General features: G+C 40.3%; 1 protein-coding gene across 14 annotated transcripts in view; it reads left to right on the top strand.

Annotated features, from left to right (window-relative positions):
* Window positions 1-21629, top strand: part of TENM3 (teneurin transmembrane protein 3) — a 1391898-nt gene that overhangs the window by 786755 nt on the left and 583514 nt on the right. The window lies entirely within an intron of this gene.

The raw sequence follows: 21629 nt of genomic DNA, 5'->3' as shown, positions 1-21629 counted from the left end.
AAAGGTCTGATCCCATCTCAGTGGAGTGGAAATACTTTCTGTAATTGAAAGCAGATTCTCCCCCCCCCCCCCAAGTCTGCAGTGGAGCCAGCCAAGATTTTCATTCTTAAAATAAACCTTTTGTTCTCTAAACTTTCAAATTGTTCCTGAAGCCGGCCAGAGGAGTTGTGTGTTTGACAATCCTTCACTGAGCCTGATAAATTGTATCAAAATACAGCTAGACTTTAAATCAACATGGTGTTGTCTGCTGGGCTTCACAAAGCTTTCTGGCCAAGAAGGTATGGGATGCCTGTGTTGGATCCTGGGTCTCCAATACTGAGGATGTCTTCGAGACCTATGGCGATAGAAATGTCGATAGATCTGCCCAGATATACTTGTCACACTGCAAATAGCTTGTCAGATTTATTTTTCCCCTCCCTGTCCCACCGGTTTCTCTTCTATTATTTGGTTAAACTATGCAAACCAGGTTTGAAACTTCACAGAATATTGAATTTAATTCAGGGCGATGGTATTTGTGTTTGCTTTTCATCTGCTCTTTATTAACTCTGCATTCCCCCCCTCCCTTGGACATGGTTTTTAGAGAAGGGGGGGGGGGGAACTATGCAGGCATTTTAAATTCCACTTTGAATGCACTGCTATGAAATCCTGCAGACAAAGACTTAACTGATTCTCTCCATGTGTATGTTGTGAACAATAGGGATCCGGTGAAGGACGAGAGGCCAGGGAGAATGAAATAGAAAAAAAAAAGAAGCGGCTGTTGGTTCTTTTTTTTTTTTTTTGGAAAAGTTTATTTATTTATTTATTTGCAATTCCAGGTCTCACGTTTCCTGCTCGGCCGGTTATGCCCGGCCATCTTCTGTGCCTCTGCAAAGCGAGCCGAGAAAGCACTTACCCCTAGGTAGAAACCTTTTATGCGATGGCTGCTGTGTGTTAATAGGAAGAACCCAGTTTTATATTTTACTGGCAGGTTCTAATGTTGTTCCTCTTTAATAATGCATGGCACTGTGTGCTTGTATATTCGCAGAAGCCTCCTGCTTAGCGGTTTGTGGATGGTTCTCTCCCCGACAGTGGAAGAGTTTACCCACCTGTACTGTCTGATCTCTATATAAAGTGCATGGCAGCTTGTAGAGATGAAGAATGGGCGTCTTTTCATTTTGTTGGGGTAACTTTAGTGTGCTCCCCCTTACTACGATTCCTGGGAGTTCGAAAGTTTGTGGTCTGCGCCTCTTTAGGCTGGAGTTGATGAATGGCTTGGGGAGATGGTGCAGATCTGCAGAATGATTTAGCTGGGCTGACTTGCTTTGGTTTCTCGAAGTCTTGGAAGGGTTGTGCATTTGTAGACTAGCTTCCCTTCGGGGGATTGAGGACTAAACAGAGGAAAAAGCAGTTTGGAGCGTATGATTAAAATCCCTGCAAACATCTGATATTCTGCACAAGGGGTGCCTGATGAAGTGTGACCTGATGTATACAGTGATTTATTTTACTCTACATTACACTGTGAGTGACTCATGTAAAAGCAAAGCATCCATAATATACTCCTGGCTAGAGGGATCTGACGGTGCGTTTCCCTGCCAATGCCTTGTAGTCTCTCTCCTGCAGTAAAGGGACCAATGAAACTTTTTTTTTCTTAGGTTGACTTATTTGCTTTTACTAAGGCCTGTTTACAGTGCAGCCACAACTTGTTGGATCATGCCGGAGATTTTAGCTTATTGCAGAATCAAATACCTAATCTATAAAAACCTGATTTGGGTGGAACTGAACTGAAATAATTATCATTGTAATTGGCATATATCACCATCCAGGTGCTGCATAGCAAAAGACTGACATATATTGACGGTGGTTTGTTAAAGCATGACTAGGCTCTGCCAGGCACTTATACAACTCTTGTTGCACTTTGTTCTGTCTGGCCTGCTAGCTTTCTTTTACTTTTTTTTCTGTAGACTTTCCTTTTTTATTAACTTTTTTTTTTTGTAGTTTGTCTATTTATTTATACGTTGTATTTAATAACATTTTATGCGTGTTTACTCCGTCATGTCATCTCTCCGTATTCACAGATTTGATGTCCAGAATATTCCATTTACACTGGTTTGATGTCCAGGTTATTTTATATACACAGATTTGGTGATCTGGTTATTCCATATACACATATTTGATGTCCACGTTTTTCCTATATGCACATATTTGATACCCAAGTTATTCAATATATACAGATTTGATGTATAGGTTATTTCATATATACAGTTTTGAGGTCCAGGTTGTTCTGTATACACAGATTTGATGTCCAGGTTGTTCCGTATACACAGATTTGATGTCCAGGTTATGACGTATACACAGATTTAAGGTCCAGGGTATTCTGTATACACAGATTTGAGGTCCAGGTTATTCCGTATACACAGATTTGAAGTCCCGGTTATTCCAGATAATCATATTCAAGGTCCAGGTTATTCCGTATACACAGATTTGAGGTCCAGGTTATTTTGTATACACAGATTTGAGGTCCAGGTTATTTTGTATACACAGATTTGAGGTCCAGGTTATTCCGTATACACAGATTTTATGTTCAGGTTATTCCGTATACAAAGATTTCAGGTCCAGGTTATAACGTATACACAGATTTGATGTCCAGGTAATTCCATATACCCAGATTTGATGTCCAGGTTATTCCATATTATTATTATTATTATTTATACCCAGATTTGATGTCCAGGTTATTCCGTATACCCAGATTTGAGGTCCAAGTTATTCTGTATACACACATTTGAGGTCCAGGTTATTCCGTATACACAGATTTGATGTCCAGGTTATTCCGTATACACAGATTTGAGGTCCAGGTTATTCCGTATACACAGATTTGAGGTCCAGGTTATTCTGTATACACAGATTTGAGGTCCAGGTTATTCCGTATACACAGATTTGAGGTCCAGGTTATTCCGTATACACAGATTTGAGGTCCAGGTTATTCCGTATACACAGATTTGAGGTCCAGGTTATTCCGTATACACAGATTTGAGGTCCAGGTTATTCCGTATACACAGATTTGAGTTTCAGGTTATTCCGTATACACAGATTTGAGTTTCAGCTTATTCCATATACACAGATTTGAGTTTCAGGTTATTCCATATATACAGATTTGAGTTTCAGGTTATTACATATACACAGATTTGAGTTTCAGTTTATTCCGTATACACAGATTTGTATTTCAGGTTATTCCATACACACAAATTCAATGTCAAGGTTATTCTATAAACACAGATTTTGATGACCAGGTTTTCTATATACACAGATGTTGATGTCCAGGTTATTCTTTATACAGATATTTAATGCCCAAGTTATTCCATACACACATATTTGGTGTCCAGATCATCCAAGACCACTTTTGTTTCATATTGAGAGTTATTTCAAAGGACCACCATGATAGGCCTCCATTCTTACCTTTTGGTTGCCACCTCAACCTTCATCAGACTGAAATGTTCAGTTAAGTTGCCTTTAATAACTTTTTGAACTGGTATCTGTATCTGCAACTGTCCGCAGTCAGCACGGGCACATTTTTTTAAATTTATTTGAGTATTTTGTATGAAATGGAGCTGTATATCTGGGTCATAGAAGTTTAATGAATGCATTGTTTAACTCCCAATGTCAAGCACTATTGAATGCAGAGTTTTTATCTAAGTGACAAGAATATCATTCAATGTACAATAAATTGTACAGTATCCCAATCTACAATACACTTATAAAAAATGTCTTTCTTGTTTCAGCAGGAAATAATCGTATCACTTTTTATCTTCAATATCTATTCTAGAGTGCATATGATATGGTCTAGGGCTCTGTATAAATTAAGATCAATTTAAATATACTTAGAGTAGACCACATTGCTGGTCCCAGTAGTGAATGGTTCTTCTTTGATCTTCCCAGTATAGATCTGCCTGCAGACATCACAGTTAATATCTAAAGTCATAATATGGGTCTGCATAAGAAGAGAAACATTTTCCAAAACCCTTCTCTATTGTGCTGTAGCCGCTAGCTTGTGTTTCAGAGAATATTTCCCTCTTAGTGAATCCAGTATCTTATGACCCCAGTGACACACATAAAAAAAAATCTGAGCTTTGCAGACAAAAATTCTTTCCTGATTCAATGTCAGGAACATTTTATTTTCTCTTTTTTATTTCTTTTATTTTCTTTTTTTTTTTTTTTTTTACCTACCTGTTTCACAATTCTGCCAATTTCTTCTTCCGCCACTGTTTCATATGAAAACATGTGCAGCAGTTTTTTGTGACTTCAAACTTTCCATTTTGACTTTGAATAGACTCCATTCAGGCAAACTGGAGCAGTGGAGAGCAGGGGCTTAGATCCTTGTGATAATTAATACTGCAAGATGGATTAAAATCCCACGTTTCAGGTATTTGTTCCCGGAGAGGGTCCACTAGAAAAGCGTTGCTAAGCACCTGTCACCGCAGCCGGTAACTTGAAGTGACCCAGTGAATGCACTTGCACTGAGCTATTGCTAAGGTGCATTTGTATAGGAGATACAAGACAGTTTTTGCTGTGAGTCTTGGAAAGAGAAATAAAAAAACTTATTTAACTGACAAGCTTTTCAGAGGCATTTCATTCATCCAGTTCAATTTTTAACAATGTTACCCATAATAGCCCCCTCTGCTGGGGATATTTATAAATCAGTGCCCCAAATTGATTTTTTATTATTCTATATTTATGTTATAACTATTTATTTGTGTTTTATTGTATCACATTTGATACCTAATTTTTCTTTTTATTTAACAATACAAATGTTGCAGTATGGTTATATGCTAGGTTCACTTTGATTGTTACTTTTTTTTTTCTTTCTATTTTTTTTTTTTTTTTGGTCACCAGATGCTTAGGATTTGCAGAGCAGCAGTTTTGCCTCCTAACTCCTGAACAGTGAAATGAGTTGTAGTGGCTCTAACATGTGGTTATTTTTGTTGATAGATTCTTTAATCATTTTCAGCTAATTCCTCCAGCTTTGGCTGAGGCACATGTGGCGGGCTTTTAACATGCTTGCAAAAATGTCACATGTGACTAATGGCAATTAAATAGACATCAGTAATGATTTCATTGTGTGAGTTTCTTTTTTTTTTTCCAGATTTTTTTTTCCTACTTCCAGAATGTTGCCCTTTTTTCTGTATGTTTTGATAGGCTCTGGAATTCAAACTGCAATTTCATGTCTAATGTGCTTCGCAACTATAATTCATCACCAGAAACCACATGATGATTCGCCAATTAAAATGTGTTTGGCTTCTGATTAATCCCGGTCATGGCTGAATTATAGAAACCAGTTTTCAGACGTTGTGAGACATTTTCTAGATTTTATGTTGAGATGATTTTGCTGGGAAAGGAATGTTAGCCTCTCTCTTCAAAAGGTTGTAGTGGAAGTATCCTTAATAAGTAAAAAAAAAACTGACTGAGATGTATAAATGTAACATTTTCAAATGAGTACTAATAATATAGTACTAATATGTGTGGAGAAGTTGTCTGTATAAATATGAATATAAAGTGCAATGACCGAGGTGCAACAAATCAGCATTTTTATTTTTTAAGAAAAAGACTGCGTGAAAAGGCAAAACTTGATTGGTTGCTATGGATTACTGCACATTATAATATGTTGCAATTAACATATTAAAGGTAATGGCTAAATGCGCAGTTGAAACAGATATAGCAGATCAGTTCCAAGTGCATCCTAAATTAATACACATATTTTATGATCCACAGCTCCTGCTGTGCTGTAAAGCTGTGTTGAAGGGAAAAAAAAAAAAAGAAACGCTTTGAGGTTGATTTACTGAAGACAAGTAGACTGTGCGCTTTGCAAGTGCAGTTGCACTCGTTTTCCCCAGAGCTTAGTGAATGTGGTGAAGCTTTTGTAAAGTTAACCCAATCTGGTGCAAGGAAAGTAAAAAAACAAACAACAAAAAAACAGCTTTTTGCTTGCACTTGATTGGATGATAGAAATCAAAAGCACTTCACCACATTCACTAAGCTCTGGGGAAAATGAGTGCAACTGCACTTGCAAAATGCACAGTCTATTTGCCTTTAGTAAATCAACCCCTTTGTTAAAGTTTTCATATTCTGTAACCACAACCTACCTCCTGTCTGCTTTGTGGACTCTGGGCCCCTCTTGCTCCCCTTCTATCCTCTGCCCTTTATCGTAGAGAACTGATAAATGCATAAAGACAAAAAAGATAAATTGTAACTTTCAAGCAAAAGGAAAAAGTGTTTATATTTACTTTACTTTGTAAGACTTTGGGGTTAATTTAGTAAAACTGAAGAGTACAAAATTTGGTGCAGCTCTGTATAGAAATCCGAAATCAGCTTTCAGTTTGTTTTGTCAAAGGTTAATTGAATAAGCTGATGTTGGAAGCTCATTGGCTACCATGCAGAGCTGCGCCAGATTTTGCACTCTCCAGATTTAGTAAATGAACCCCTTTATATTGTCCAAGCACTGATGCTGAACCTATTTATTTGAGGACCAACTTGAAAATTTCAAACATTACTGTAATTATCCAAATGTTATTTGAATAACTAATCTTGTGGTTTATTTAGTCTTTTTTTTGCAAATAAAAGCTACGAATGCCTACAAAAGGGAAAAGTTTTTGTTTTTTCTTTTCGTTAAAGTTTTTTTGGATCAGCCAAAAACAACACAGTGAGACGTTCGCTAATGCAGTAGAAGCACATTCCTCTGTGTGTTAATGTTGCCAGAAAATCAGAGAAAGGGAAAGAGGCCATGCCTTTGAATGACTCCTCCGAGAGACCTAAGAAACAACTTTTGTTTTCTGTTTGACACAAACTGATTTACTCAGCTTGTACAAGGCTCTGAGTGGAGCAGATAGGAAATAAAAAAGTTGTCCACCTGGAGTAACTTTTGTTGGTCATTTGTCCATGAGATCTATACTGTGTGTATGTGGATTAATGTACATACATGGACACCATGCATTAAAGGTTAAAGAAATTTATATTAATGGCTTGATAGCTGATTTTAGAAAAAGATTTATTTGTTACTAGACTGTTTCTCAAGCAGCTGACTGGTATCTTTGAACTTCCATATCCCATCATCTTCCAGTTACCATTCCTTGGTATAGCTGCCCAAGTTATGAGGCTGATTTACTAAAAGAGTTTAAAAAAATCTTCACAAAAGATGAATGTGAATACTCATGTTAATTGTCCAATTGTGGCTTTACTTTTCACATGATTAGATAATTGTAGTAAATGTTCACTCAATTGGTTTGAGTGAAGATTCCCAACGTCGTCAGTAGATCAACCTTTATGTCTCGGAAAACCTGTGATGTGCACCCTCATGAATGATGGGTCAAGGAAAAGTTAGACTGTTGGTTTTGGAACAATGGAAATCAGGTCGTATTTATTAACCTCATTCACCACATCCCATTCACTTCAGCATTCTAAGTGGAGTCCTCCTTTATTATTATTATTATTTCAGGTACTTATATAGCGCCATCAATTTATGCAGTGCTTTTACATATATATTGTACATTCACATCAGTCCCTAACCCTCAAGGGGCGTACAATCTAAGGTCCCTAACTCACATTCATACATACACATACTAGGGACAATTTAGACATGATCCAATTCACCTACCAGCATGTCTTTGGAGTGTGGGAGGAAACCGGAGTACCCGGAAGAAACCCACGCAGGCACAGGGAGAACATGCAAACTCCAGGCATGTGGTGCCGTGGTTGGGATTCGAACCAACGACCCTCCTCCTTTAAACCAATGTCTTTATTTATGAATGAATAAAAGTTTAGATAAACATCTATTCTGACCAGCCCTGCTGGGTTTGATATGCATGGCTGGAACTAGTATAGGATGAAATATGCCAGTATGTAAGGAACTGAGTTCTGTGAATTCTGTGGAGCATAGAAAGTAAACAAATGTTTGACAGCTGAAGCCTGCTGTAACATTCTAATGACAATGGCTTCTTGTAAGAAAGTTGATGTAGCCTTTGTCTTCAATGACATTCAAGCTCTGCAAGGAGTTGATCTTTAGGGGACTGCACCAAGATGTCAGCACTCAGCAATGACATACATCCCAGCTAGACCTGTCCACTCTGCCAGTCTCCCGTGTTTTCATCAGCTGCAGATTCCAAAACAAAAAAAAAAGGGGTCACATGCATCCGTTACCTAAGTATGCTAAAGTTAAGGAACACAAAGCTGTTAAAAAAAAAACTGTTAAGAAATCTAAATACTGAATATATACTGAAAAATTCCTCATTCTCATGCAGACACTCATTCACTAGAAAATCTGCACATTGGGCACCTCGTAACCATAAAATCTTCTCTTTATTAAGTCATTCACATAAAACTGTCCGCTTATGCATTCAACCAGTCAGGGTCTTAATCATAGTGGTATATACGTATTAACAAAATGGCTTGTCAATTTGTCATGCAGAGTCTACTCCTTTACATATAATGTCTTTAATGTTGAGGGGAGTGGAAGCAGAAATCAGTAAATATACATTAGATGATGTGCGTGCGTGGAAAAGTAATTGCCTCTCTGATGCAGTTATAGGGCTCATGCACATGGCCACAATTAATTTACTGATATCTATGGAGGATCTTGCTGGCAGAAGCTCGAAGCAGGATCCTGGGTAAAAAAAGAAAAAACACATTTAATGTTTAGTAAAATGCTACAGTACAGATACGTAAAATACTTCTTCCATTTCGCTAGTTCAAATTTATGCAGGAAAATAACTGACCACAGATACAGATTTTTTTTTTCTATCTTTTCATAGCGAATACAACTGATATACATTCAGCTGTATGCATGGGCCCAAAGCAGGGGCAGACTGACAACTCATGGGGCCCCCGGTCAATAGGGGATCATGGGGCCCCTGTGTCCTTGCCCAAACTGAAAAAAGCCTATGAAAAAGGTACCAGGGGCATCTCATGGGGCCCCCTACCAGGGGCAGACTGACAACTCATGGGGCCCCCGGGCAATAGGGGATCATGGGGCCCCTGTGTCTTTGCCCACACTCAAAAAAGCCTATAAAAAAGGTACCAGGGGCATTTCATGGGGCCCCCTACTGACCATGGGCCATCGGGCAGTGCCCGAGTGCTTGAATGGTCAGTCCGCCCCTGCCCCCTATTAACCCCGGGCCCTCGGGCACTGCCCGAGTTTCCAAATGGTCAGTCCGCCCCTGGCCCAGAGCATACAATACTGCTGCATGCAAATCTGTAAAATCTATATGATTTACTTTAGGGCTCATGTACGCAGGGAGTTTGGAAAACTCTTCTGAACGATGGAAGCTGACTGCTGGAAAACATAGGTTAAAAACGTCAGCTTAACTGCATTTGCATACCGCGTTTATGTGCGTTTATGTGCTTTTGCGTTTAGAAGCATTTTTAAAAGATAACCTAAGGAGACCTTTACAAATGCCCAGAATTCACTGAAAAATAGTAAAAAATTAACTATTTCACACATTTTGAGGGAAATAGAGAGAGCAGAAGCAGAGAGAGCAGTATGTGTTGAGATGGCCTGTCTTTTCCGGTTGTATTCACTATGGATCCCATCATGAGCGTAATGCAGCACGTTTTACCATTTTTTCCTTCACGCGAAACCTGGAACTGATTGCGCTGGTGTACCGGGTCCATTTGAATACGTGGAACACGTTTTGCATGCATTTCTGAGGATGAAAAAATGCTCTGGGCAGCATCTGGATATGGAACAGTTAAAAAATGCTTCTAAACGCAAATGCTTATAAATGTGGTTAACCGCGTTTACAAGCGTTTACAAGCATCTCGCGTTTGAAACACCGGTAAAATCTACTCCTGAATGCAAGTTTGGTGCGTTCAAAAAAACGACTGTAAACTCAACTGACTGAACGACTGTAAACGACGATGTGTACATGGACACATAGGAAAACATTAGGGAGGGTTTAGGGGCTGCTGAAAAAAACACAGAACAACTCCTGAACATTAGTTAGGGAGCTGCAGTGTACATGAGCCCTTAACTGAATCGTACACACAAGCCCAAAATCTAAAAGCGTCTACATGATGTTTTCCAGCCTATGAAACTACAAGCATGCTGGGACATGTAGTCATGGATTTTTAGTTGTGGTTCTACAACAACACATTAGTGTATGTGCAGGAGCATGATCATGTAAGTAGGGATTGATGACCTAGATAGTCTGATCACAATAAACCACAGCAATATAACATTTTGATGGCTTCATTTTTAGCACTTTTGATCTGGCCATTCGCAGATGCACCGTGCCATGATAAAGAATGTAAAACTATTAAAAGAGAAATAAGACCTTGTAAAGAAAACCATTACAGAGGAATCCCACGCAAAACCTAGCTACTCCTAGAAAATGCTCCTTTCCCCCTCCTAACACCTATTTTGACTAACCTGTGTTAGAAAGATCTGTATATTTACCAATTTTCAGCCACTCCGGTGTGGTCACGTGACCTCCCCTGTGTCCGCCAGTGGCGGCTGCACAGGAGGGGAGAGACTGTTTGACAACAGTTGGCAATGCCTGAGCGTGCACCCATAGGCTTTTATAGCCCACCTGTTGTTAGTAGAACTCCCTGCTGTACCCTGTAGGGGCCACTGGCTGACACGGGGGAAATTACTTGAACCCTGCTGGAGTGGTCTGCACATAGGCTAAGGATACAGATCTTTCTTACCCTAGGTTCACACCTAAGCATTTTCTGCAGCATTTTGCAGAAACGCAGTACAGTCCATTTAGCAAGATTTCCTATGGGACATGTTCACATCTCCACGTTTTCACCCGGTGCATATTTTTGGAAAGGGTGAGGGACTGTTTTGAATGCAAAAAGTTGTGTTTTTGGTTCTATAGACTTCAATGGAAATGCTGCAGAAAAGCATGTAGTGCGTTTTTTGCCATGTTTTTTGCCGTGTTTTGGATGCGTTTTGCATTTTATGGACAGCACAGTGGCTAAATGGTTAGCATACCGCCTGGCAGTACTAGGGTCATTGGTTCGAATCCCACCCATGGCACCTCCTGCCTGGAGTTTGCATGTTCTCCCTCCTGTGCCTGCGTGGGTTTCCTCCGGGTACTCCGCACTCCAGAGACATGCTGGTAGGTGAAATGTGTATGTATGAATGTAAGTTAGGGACCTTAGATTGTACGCCCCTTGAGGGTTAGGGACTGATGTGAATGTACAACATATATGTAAAGCGCTGCGTAAATTGATGGCGCTATACAAGTACTTGTAATAATAATTTTAAACCTGCCTACCAAAAAGAGAAAAAAAAATGAACCCCCCCCCCCGCAGAACGCTGCAAAGATGCAGTTGCAAAAACTCAACGCAAAACGCAGTGCTCAGGGCTCACGGCTCAGACGCAACCTACATAGGTGTGTGAACCTAGCCTTACACAGGTTAGTCTGGATGGGTGTTAGGAGGGGGGAGGGAGCATTATTAGGCATAGTTAGGTTTTGCAAAGAATTCTACTTCAATGCTTGCCTGTCCTTATTATATTTATTTATTTCAGGTACTTATATAGCGCCGTCAATTTATGCAGCGCTTTACACATATATATATTGTACATTCACATTAGTCCCTAACCCTCAAGGGGCATACAATCTAAGGTCCCTAATTTACATTCATACATACACATACTAGGGACAATTTAGACAGGATCCAATTAACCTACCAGCATGTCTTTGAAGTGTGGGAGGAAACAGGAGTACCCAGAGAAAACCCACGCAGGCACAGGGAGAACATGCAAACTCCAGGCAGGTGGTGCCGTGGCTGTCCTTGCCACCAATTTTCATTTTCTTAAAGGAGAAGTATAGCCAAAGCTTTTTTGGTTATACTTCTCCTATGGATCACAAGAGTGCAGTTCGTTCTGCAGTCCTGTGACCTCTTTTCAGCCGACATCGGGCTGTCAGGTGATGTCACTGAGCCAGTCCAGGCTCTGAACAGATCCCGCCAGTATGGTCAGGATCCACCCAGAAGTCCAACACCTGGCTCAGCCTCTCAGTGTGCCAGCCCCTCCCACAACCTCCACAGCCCAGTGCTCCAGTGAGCGTTGGAGGGGTAGGGTAGAGCAGAAAGCTGGAGACTGACAGTCACGGCTCTCTGCTCAGAGTGGAAGGGGAGGACTAAGCGATCAGTGGTGTTTGATTGCTCAGTTCTCAGTGCAGAGCCAGCAGGGAATTGATGCGATGCTGCATCCACCTAGGTGGGTATACATTTTTTTTTTATATAAAGTCCATACTTCTCTTTTAAAGATCTAGAGTGGTTGAAGAATCTTCATCATCTGGCACAGCTCTGGATGTGTTAAACGCATGGTCCATAGATGTGCTCTGTCTACAGGTTCACTTTAATAATGACCCCACAAACAGCACGTACTTACATACCCTTTTTTCCTAAACCACCCCATTCAGCCACTCTGGTAACGCCAAGTCTGAGGATTCTGTCTCTGCCACCACATGGCAGTACTTAGTGCCTGAGCAGGTAAATGCCAAGCACCAACAGTGTCATGTGGGAGGAAGAAGTAGCAAGTCACATGGCCACCGGCCAGTGGGCCCAATGGTAAAGTGAACTGGAGGCTTTGCCCTGAATTGGTAAAACCAATTTGTTTTAACATATAACTAGCAAGAAATCTTTTTTTTTTTTTTGGTTTTGGATAGAGTGGAGAGGGATTAGAACACCTTAGAACACAGGTTGCTATTGCTGTCTTTGTCCCAGTTAGAGAGAGTCATCCTCTTTATTTTTTCTGTTTTCTGTTATCATCAAAAGTGAAAGTAACAGAAAATTCCTAAATTTTGAGTTGTCTCCAGAAAGGAATGGAAGGGGAAACCTTTCAATAGGGGCACTAGTTCTGGTGACAAGCAGAGATTCTGTCACGTTGGAGGAATTTCCTCTCACTTCCTGTTTTGGCTATAGGGCAGGAAGTGAAGGGATATCTCCCCTATGGGAGAAAGATGGCACAAATACACCTTCCAAGGGTTATAACCATCCCTTACTCTATCCAAACTGAAATAAAAACTTTGGCCTTTAGTTCTACTTAAGATATACACTTGAGCTGTTCCATTTACTGCTAATAACCAGTTTATGGGGTACTTCAGATCAGATTTATGTTGTAGGGTGTAGTTCTTTGATATCTTGAGAGCTACAGGCTACCCATACCAGTTTTAAAGAACATTTAAAACAAGAAATGTAACATTATGTTGACAGGTGACTATAAATAAAAGTGAAAACAAGCCCTGTAGGTGGATTTGGGACTTCAGACAGTGAGAGTACATTTCACAGTCTCTGAGAAGTAATTCAGTCAAGGCAGATACAGACAATCTGATAGGAACCCTATCAGACTAATAAAGGATACATTCCAGTCTAGTAGCAAATTATGATCCCATGTTTATTTTTTATCTTTTCATTTCCATTTCCAGATCTGCTTATGCAGCTCTGCTGTTCCGTCTCTGCCTGTGAAAGGTCAGGTGTCCCTAGAGTAGAACAAAAAGCAGACTAGCTAAATGAATTCCCAAACTAGAGAAATAACATAAAGCAAAATGGATGGGACACTCTCCATCACCAAAATGGCCATTCTTTACCATCATCAAGAACCACAAAGCTACAGAACATATGAAGAACCACTTCTAGCAGTTTTGAACATGTATATGTTTCCATACCTATAGAGAACGTGTATTGACATACAGTATATAGATGTTAAAAGCCAACTACGGAAAATCTGAAAATGTTTCCATGCAGTGGGGCTGCGCCTACACTGCAAGGGTTAACTGCTTGTTTAGGTCTAGGGGAGAGGAAGAGCACTTTTACTTGCCCAGTCCTCTGCTCCATCGGCAGTTGGTGCTCCCCTATGCTTTGGTGGTGGACTGTCCCTCGGTCTTGGTGAAGTCAGCACCTTAGACCACTGGAGCATGAGTGAGAACAAGCTGCTGGGAGCAGCCAAGCAGTATGGAGAAGAGGAGGATCATCTTTTCTATGCCCCTAGACTAAACGAGTAGTTAACCCTTGCATGGCGGGCACAGCCCCTGTGCAATGGAGAATTTTAAAGCTTCCTAGAGTTTGGCTTTGAATGCAGATTAGGCTGAATTCACAAAGCCTTCTTTTTAAAAAATAAGCTGAGTCTAAGGAGATTTGAAAATTATGATAACGGTTGAAAAATAAGGATCCTTATCCTAGTGTAGATCTTTGTAAATTAAGTCTGTAGTCTGTTATTTCCTACAGGTCTGTAAATCAGTGACCACTAGAAATGCCTGAGGAGTCTTTATCAAGGAAAATGATGGAGAACAGGGTGTGATGGTTGTCTGGCAGTTTTAGGGTCTCTGTTGACAATCTTTCGGTTTATGTTAATGGACTAAAGTGCATTGTGTTTGCATTTGTGATCAGATTGAGACCCTTTTAGTACCAGTAGACTCATGCAACTGCCTTTTTTATGCATTTTGATACATCTGTTTTCATCCATTTATATGCTTTTTATGACACAGATCCTAGTGTATATGTGATCATTTTAGGTCTAGCAAAAAGCAAGCAATTTCCAAAGCATTTCAATAATATATTTTGTTGATTTTCAGAGAGCACCTTTGCATCAGACGTCCCCATCAAAGTGCCCACTTACATCAGGCATCCCCATTAGAGTGCCTCCTTACATCGGCTGTCCCTTTCAGAGTGCCCCCTTACATTAGTGGTCTCCATCACAGTGAATTCTTTCATCAGGCGTACCCCTTTACACCAGATGTCCCTATCCGAGTGTCCGCTTACATCAGGTGTCCCAATCGGTGTTCTCTTTTAGCACAGTGCTCCCTCACATCAGGTGTCCTTATCACAGTGCCCCCTTACATCAGGTGTCCCTATCACAGTTTCCCCTTGCATCAGGTGTCCCTATCACAGTGTCCCCTTACATCAGGTGTCCCTATCACAGTGTCCCCTTACATCAGTAGTCCCTATCACAGTTTCCCCTTACATCAGGTGTCCCTATCACAGTGTCCCCTTACATCAGGTGTCCCTATCACAGTGCCCCCTTATATCAGGTGTCCCTATCACAGTGTCCCCTTACATCAGGTGTCCCTATCACAGTGCCCCCTTACATCAAGTGTCCCTATCACAGTGTCCCCTTACATCAGGTGTCTCTATCACAGTGTCCCCTTACATCAGGTGTCCCTATCACAGTGCCCCCTTATATCAGGTGTCCCTATCACAGTGCCCCCTTACATCAGGTGTCCACATCACAGTGTCCCCTTACATCAGGTGTCCACATCACAGTGGCCCATTACATCAGGTGTCCCTATCACAGTGTCCCCTTACCTCAGGTGTCCCTATCACAGTGCCCCCTTACATCAGGTGTTCTCTATCAGAGTACCCCTGTACCTTTTAGTGCCAGGCAGAGAACTGTTGCTGGGAGGCAGAGCAGGCTGCAGGTTTTGATGAAGGAAGTTCCACTTTAGTCCTCCTGTGATGCTGGGGGTGGGCATGTGATGTCATTGGTTGTTAGGATGCTGGCAGTCCTAACAACCAGTCACTGCAGGAGAGGGATGGAACCTGCACTGGAGCTGGCTGGCTAGCAGTCTAAATAGAACTATCACTCTGTCCAGGTCCAGACAATGGTCTGCCATTTAGTGACGTCTTCTATAAACCTACAGTATATTATCTGCCACTGCTCCCTCTCCTGCAAAAAAGACCTGTCTGTGCCTAGATCTTGCCAGCAAAATCCAATCATTTACATGTAGTTACCCTTGAAATGCTTTGTTGGTTTACTGAGTGTTAAAGGTGTGTATCCAGGATGTTCTCTCTCACACTTGTATAGAACCTCATCACGAAGCTGTGGGTTTTCTGGTGGCTAGGTTTGTTCCCTCCTGGTACAAGATTTTAATAATTCCATCCTCTGGTGTTTTGCAGTGTCTGCCTCAATTATGTACTGTATTTTAGCCATCGCATTGACTGATGTAGAGATAAATGTGTTTCTACAGCCCACAGCTACATCGAGAACTATGAGAGCTGAAACCAAAAGAGTCTGCGGACTTTCCCTTAAAACCAGCTGTAGGGAACACAGCTCTCGTCTTAATTTCATAGACCATAATCACATCTTTCTTTTTTTTTTTCTGTCGGTGTCTGCTACAGATGGAAGTTAGATCTCTTAAACAGTGCATAATGCATATTAAGCCATTGCAGTCTGCTTCAAGTAATAAAATGATTTATTATAGCATTTTTTGCACTTCTTCATTGCAGAAATTACACTCAATATCACATATGCCCACCAAGTTAGATAATTTATGTGAAAAATTGCCATTGCGTATATGCTAGTGGAATGACATGCTTGTCAATGTTTTGTTTTTTACAAAAAAAAGTCTACAAATTAACAGTTTTTTGCATTTTTAGTCCGCTCCGATGTTTACCTGTAAGCATCAACTCTAACTAAAAATAAGTGCAATCATCAGGCGGTTTTGTAAAATGTAATGAAAAATATTGCTGCAGGGCCTGTTCAGGGTTGTGTGATGAAAATTGCTTGTGAAAATGGAATTTTGGTGTGGTGATACTTGACATAGCTCTTCATTTAGTGTGTATTTAAACCCAAGAACAGAAGGTTAATATATTGCAGCTTATCAGTTCTTAGATGTGGTGGCTGCATTAGTTTTCTATTTTTTCCCTTTTTTATCACCTTATGATCTTGTCAGTCACATGGTCTTATTCGGACTATATTTTGGCAACTGGGAGCCCCAGGTGTTGTACGGTATTGTGCACAGGTATACACTGCTCCAAGATGATGTATTGTAATTAGTGAAGCCAAAGCATGCAGAAAAAATGTCAATTACCGAATGGCATCTGAAATGGCAATGCAGATATTGACAGACTTCCTTTAAATTAGCGATGCTCTGATACATCAGCCGCCGAAAATTATCAGCTGAAAAGAAGGTTATTGGCATTTTGCTGATAGAATAAAATGGTGCTGATAATAGCCGAAAAGATTAGCTTAACTCATGTATTAAGGCCAGTGCCATGTCCTTTAAAATAAATATATAAAAACTTTAAGTAAAAGTTATTTTACGTTACTGGATTGTATGTTTTAAATTCATATTCATTTAAATTCAAGATATTAATTAAAAAGTCAAATATAATACAGTTCTGTATAAAACATATCTATTTTTTTTTTTTTTTTAAACGTCCTTTTCAATTTTGTTTTTTGGCCAAGTACATCCTGAATTGTTTGGTTTCAGTCTACAATTTTCATTTCGGTGTACCGTTACTTTGAATAATATATAGATTTTTTTATCTATATGTAAAGCATGCATGTAGAAAGGTGGGAGGGGCTAGAATCCCTATCTATGTCCTCGTTAGGCAGGTTTACCCTCGCTTTCTGTCCTTATAGCAGGTTGTCATACACTTGTGTGTACTCTTCAGGGAAGCCTATCCTGCCCTCAGCTAATAATGGAATCTTCTACTCCTCCTACCACTCCATCCCCCACAGTTACTACCTTTTGTACCACTAGCCACTCCCTCTTAGATTGTAAGCTCCAAGGAGCAGGGCCCTCCTATCCCTCTTGTATTGAATTGTATTGAACTATATTGTCTCCCATTATATTGTAAAGCGCTGAGCAAACTGTTGGCGCTATATAAATCCTGTATAATAATAATGCAGTAGTGCATTGTAGGGACATTTATTACGAATGGCACCCCAACGCGTTATACTGTAGAGTTCAGTGCTCAAACTACCACAGCACAATGCTTATACCGGGCATTGCACATGAGGGGTGCATTTTTTCATTAACTGTGTTGCATTGGCAGACCATTCATACTGAATGGGCCGCCATGACACAGCGCACGTTATTCGCTTTTTGCCTAAACTTTACAATAGTAGCTCAGAATATCTGCTCACTAAAAGCCCATTCACACCAGAATGTGGTGTGGGACCTCGCATTCCATGCGCGTTTCCCGCAGTGCATTCAAAATGTACTACCCTTGCGATCCCAGCAGGGGTGTCAATACAATGCTAATGACACTCCACACGCAGTGCATTTGCCTGCACTGGATCGCATGGATGATTCAAATTGGTACTCAAATTGCGCAGGAATCGGAACGAGATTGCGTTCTGTGCAGTTCCTGGTGTGACAGCAAAAACAGACAGCAGTTTATCTTTTAACTAAAATATTCTTGTTTATTTTTAGAAATATTTACTGTCCATATTCAGGTGTAAATGTCAAAAAGGGCTCATTCACACTAGCCAGCATGCTAAAAAGCTTAGACACTGGTGTATGTTGTGTAGAGGCAGTGTTTACTTTTTTACTCTCTTTTTTAACTTTATTATTGTGTTACAAAATGACACTTCATTCAGCTGTATACACCACAACGCTCTACGGTCACATATGGTGAAGTGTGTTGTGTAAAAATGCAGCGCATGTGGATTGTATGCAATGCATGCACCCCACAACAAGGCATTGTTAGGCTCTATGCACACTGGGCGCTTTAATAATGCTGTTAATGTTAGCTGTGTAAAGTCACGTTAAAAAACGTGAGTTTTTTAGTGTTTTTGTATTAGCATTTAGCAGCATTTTGCCACTTTTTTTTAGCCTTTTGCGTTTTTAGAGTTTATTTTTTAACCAAAAAAACTTCCAAAAACTCTGATTTGCCGCATTTTGCCGCGTTTTTCAATGTTGGAGCATTTTTACAGCTAAAGAACTCCTCTAGAAACTCACTAGTTCTGGGGGTTTTTCCAGCCAAAAAACGTTGATTCCAGTCTATGTGTTCATGGACACATAGGATAACATGCTGGGGGGTTTACTGGCTGTAGAAAAAAATGTCAAAAGCCAAAAACAGCCGCTGTAAAAACGTCCAGTGTGCAGGAGGACTTATAGTGCGAACAGGGCATGTAGAAAACAAATGTTTTTCTATGTGCCTTTTACGTGGAGCTTACATATATACGGTGAACAAGCCCTAACACCTCTCTTAGCTGTACTAGTTTATGAAAATGATGTAATACATTTATCATAGCTCCTTAATTTCTATTGTTTTCTGTGGGTAAGAACATGAAGCATGGGAATCCACACGGACTATGGATTTACTGCTTCTGATAGCCTTCACTGTGCTCACCTAGGAATAGCAATAATGATATACCTATACATATTACATTGTAGATCAATAGATGCTTTCAGAAAGTTTTTCTATGACAGCAAACTACATTCTCAGACATCTGAATATAAATATACCCCCTGACATTGTTTCCGGGATTGAAAAACTGCAGTAGATAGGAATGGTATAATTCCTTTATTAACGCGGTTTTCCTTGGTCAACCTTTTCTATTAATTCTTCGGACATTGTTATTTAGGAATATTTCTGATTGTACGCAGGTACAGAATAAAAATAATAGTCTTGTACCTTGTGGAAGAGAATGCTGCCATTTGTATTGCATGAGGTGTGTAGTTGTTTTATTGTTACACAGTATATTTACTCTTCCCTTGAGCACCAAATCCGTTATTTCTAGACTGTTTTTAGCAGCTACCAAGGGAGCTGGAAATTGTAGCCTGAAACCCTTTTCTAGATAGCTAAGTTTAAATAAAGGCGAGATGGTGTGTTTAACAAAGCTCACATTGTTAACCTCATGTAATTATTAAACACTTGTTCAATTTTACTCATCACTTACATAGGAGAAGTGCAGGAGGCGAGCAGACAGCTGGTTAAGCTCCTAAAAGTTTCGATTCCCGTGATAGTGGGGGTGCAATACGTCTTCTTAATTAAGTAAGTCTTTGTTTAGGGAACTGTGTAAAGGCCAGCATACTTAAACAGGGCTGTTTGGATTTGTGATAAGGTCGATGTCAGACACCACTAAGCAGTTTACCTTATTGATATTCTGGGTACAGCAGGCTGCAAACTACTACTATCAGGCTCATGTCACAAGTCAAAGAGCAATATACAGAATGCAGTGACCTAGAGAATATGGAAACCAACATTTCATTTTCCTGATATGAGCCTGTTGTACCGTTTACCTAAATGAAAAAGTATCCTGTCCTCTTTGTATTGCTTCCTTTGTGTGAAATCCCTGGTGTTCCTGCCACTCCCTCTGCTTTCTTATTGAAAACTGACCTCACTAGGCAAGATCACACAGCGTGGTCAGTTCTCTAGCTGCACTGGGAACTCAGCATGCTCTTCTCCAATGATCAGACTTCTGCTGACACTGCCCCCTGCACAGTCATTCACTGGGAAGGTCAGTATGCTGCTGACCTCACTAGGCAAGATCGCACAGCGTGGTCAGTTCTCTAGCTGCACTGGGCACTCAGCGTGCTCTTCTCCAATGATCAGACTTCTGCTGACAATGCCCCCTGCACAGTCATTCACTGGGAAGATCAGTGTACTGCTGCTTCTCCTCCTCCTCCAGCTCTCTAAGCTCCTTATGCAGCTAAGATCACTTAAATGTCCCCATTCACACCACTGTATTTGTTATGTGATTTGACAGTTACAAATCGCATGACAAGTCGCACCTAGTTTTTGCTGGAGATTCATCCTCTCTATTTGTCCTGCTTACCATTATTATTGAAAACTGACCTCATTAGGCAAGATCACACAGTGTGGTCAGTTCTCTAGCTGCACTGGGAACTCAGCCTGCTCTCCTCCAATGATCAGACTTCTGCTGACAATGCCCCCTGCACAGTCATTCACTGGGAAGATCAGTGTGCTGCTTTTTCTCCTCCTCCTCTCTAAGCTCCTTATGCAGCTGAGATCACTTAAAATCCCCCCGTTCACACCACTGTATTTGTAATGCAATTTGACAGTTCTAAATCACATGACAAGTCGCACCCTATTGCTGGCAATGGAATCTTTCATATCGCCACGACTCATGTTAGAGTGATTATGAAAAAGGTTCCTCCTCTACTTTTTTTTCCGATTTGCTTAGACTTTTGTTAAATGAAGTCGCAGGCAGTGCAAATCACACTGATCTGCGGCTTTGAAATCGTGCTGAAGTAGCGTGATTTCAAATTCACACCAGTGTCAACCAGGACTAAAAAAAAGGAAAAAAAGCATTTAGAATGTTTTTTCAATATCTATACACAAATGTTTTGCCTTTCATTTTTATTCTAAACTGTTTGTGTTGTTTTACAAGGTGAGGGTTTACATTTACTTTAAAGTATGACTATAGGCAAAACTTTTTTTTTTTTTTTAGTTTTGGATAGAGTGGCGATAGATTAGATCTTCTGTCAGTATTTGCTGGAGATTCATCCTCTCTATTTGTCCTGCTTACCATTATTATTGAAAGTAAAAGAAAATCCCAAATTTTAGACTGTCCCCAGAAGAGCAATAGAGGGGAAATCATCCAATGGGGGCATTAGTTTTGGTGACCTGGGGGTCCCCAAGAAGTTCCTTTAATTTGCAGAGATTTCCTCTCATTTTCTGTTTATCTATGGGACAGGATGTAAAGGGAAATATTTGCAATGGAACACAGATGGGGGGGAAAAAAATCTGACAGGGGTTATAACCTTCCCTAACTCTATCCACAATGGAAATGAAATAGCCTATAGTTCTACTTTAAGCTTGGTATACACATGTCGAAATTCTGAATTTTGGTATGTGCGTAGACCTGTCGGTCAATAGAAGAAGTCGGTTAGTAGACAGAAATTCTGCGTGTATACCTTGATGGACATACACACTTTTTTTTTCTTTCAGCCGCTAGGCTG

Source organism: Staurois parvus, unplaced genomic scaffold, assembly GCF_062004578.1.
Source record: "Staurois parvus isolate SC_StPar_1 unplaced genomic scaffold, SC_StPar_1.0 ptg000080l, whole genome shotgun sequence".
NCBI lineage: Eukaryota > Metazoa > Chordata > Amphibia > Anura > Ranidae > Staurois > Staurois parvus.
This window is presented reverse-complemented; position numbering and strand designations above follow the sequence as displayed.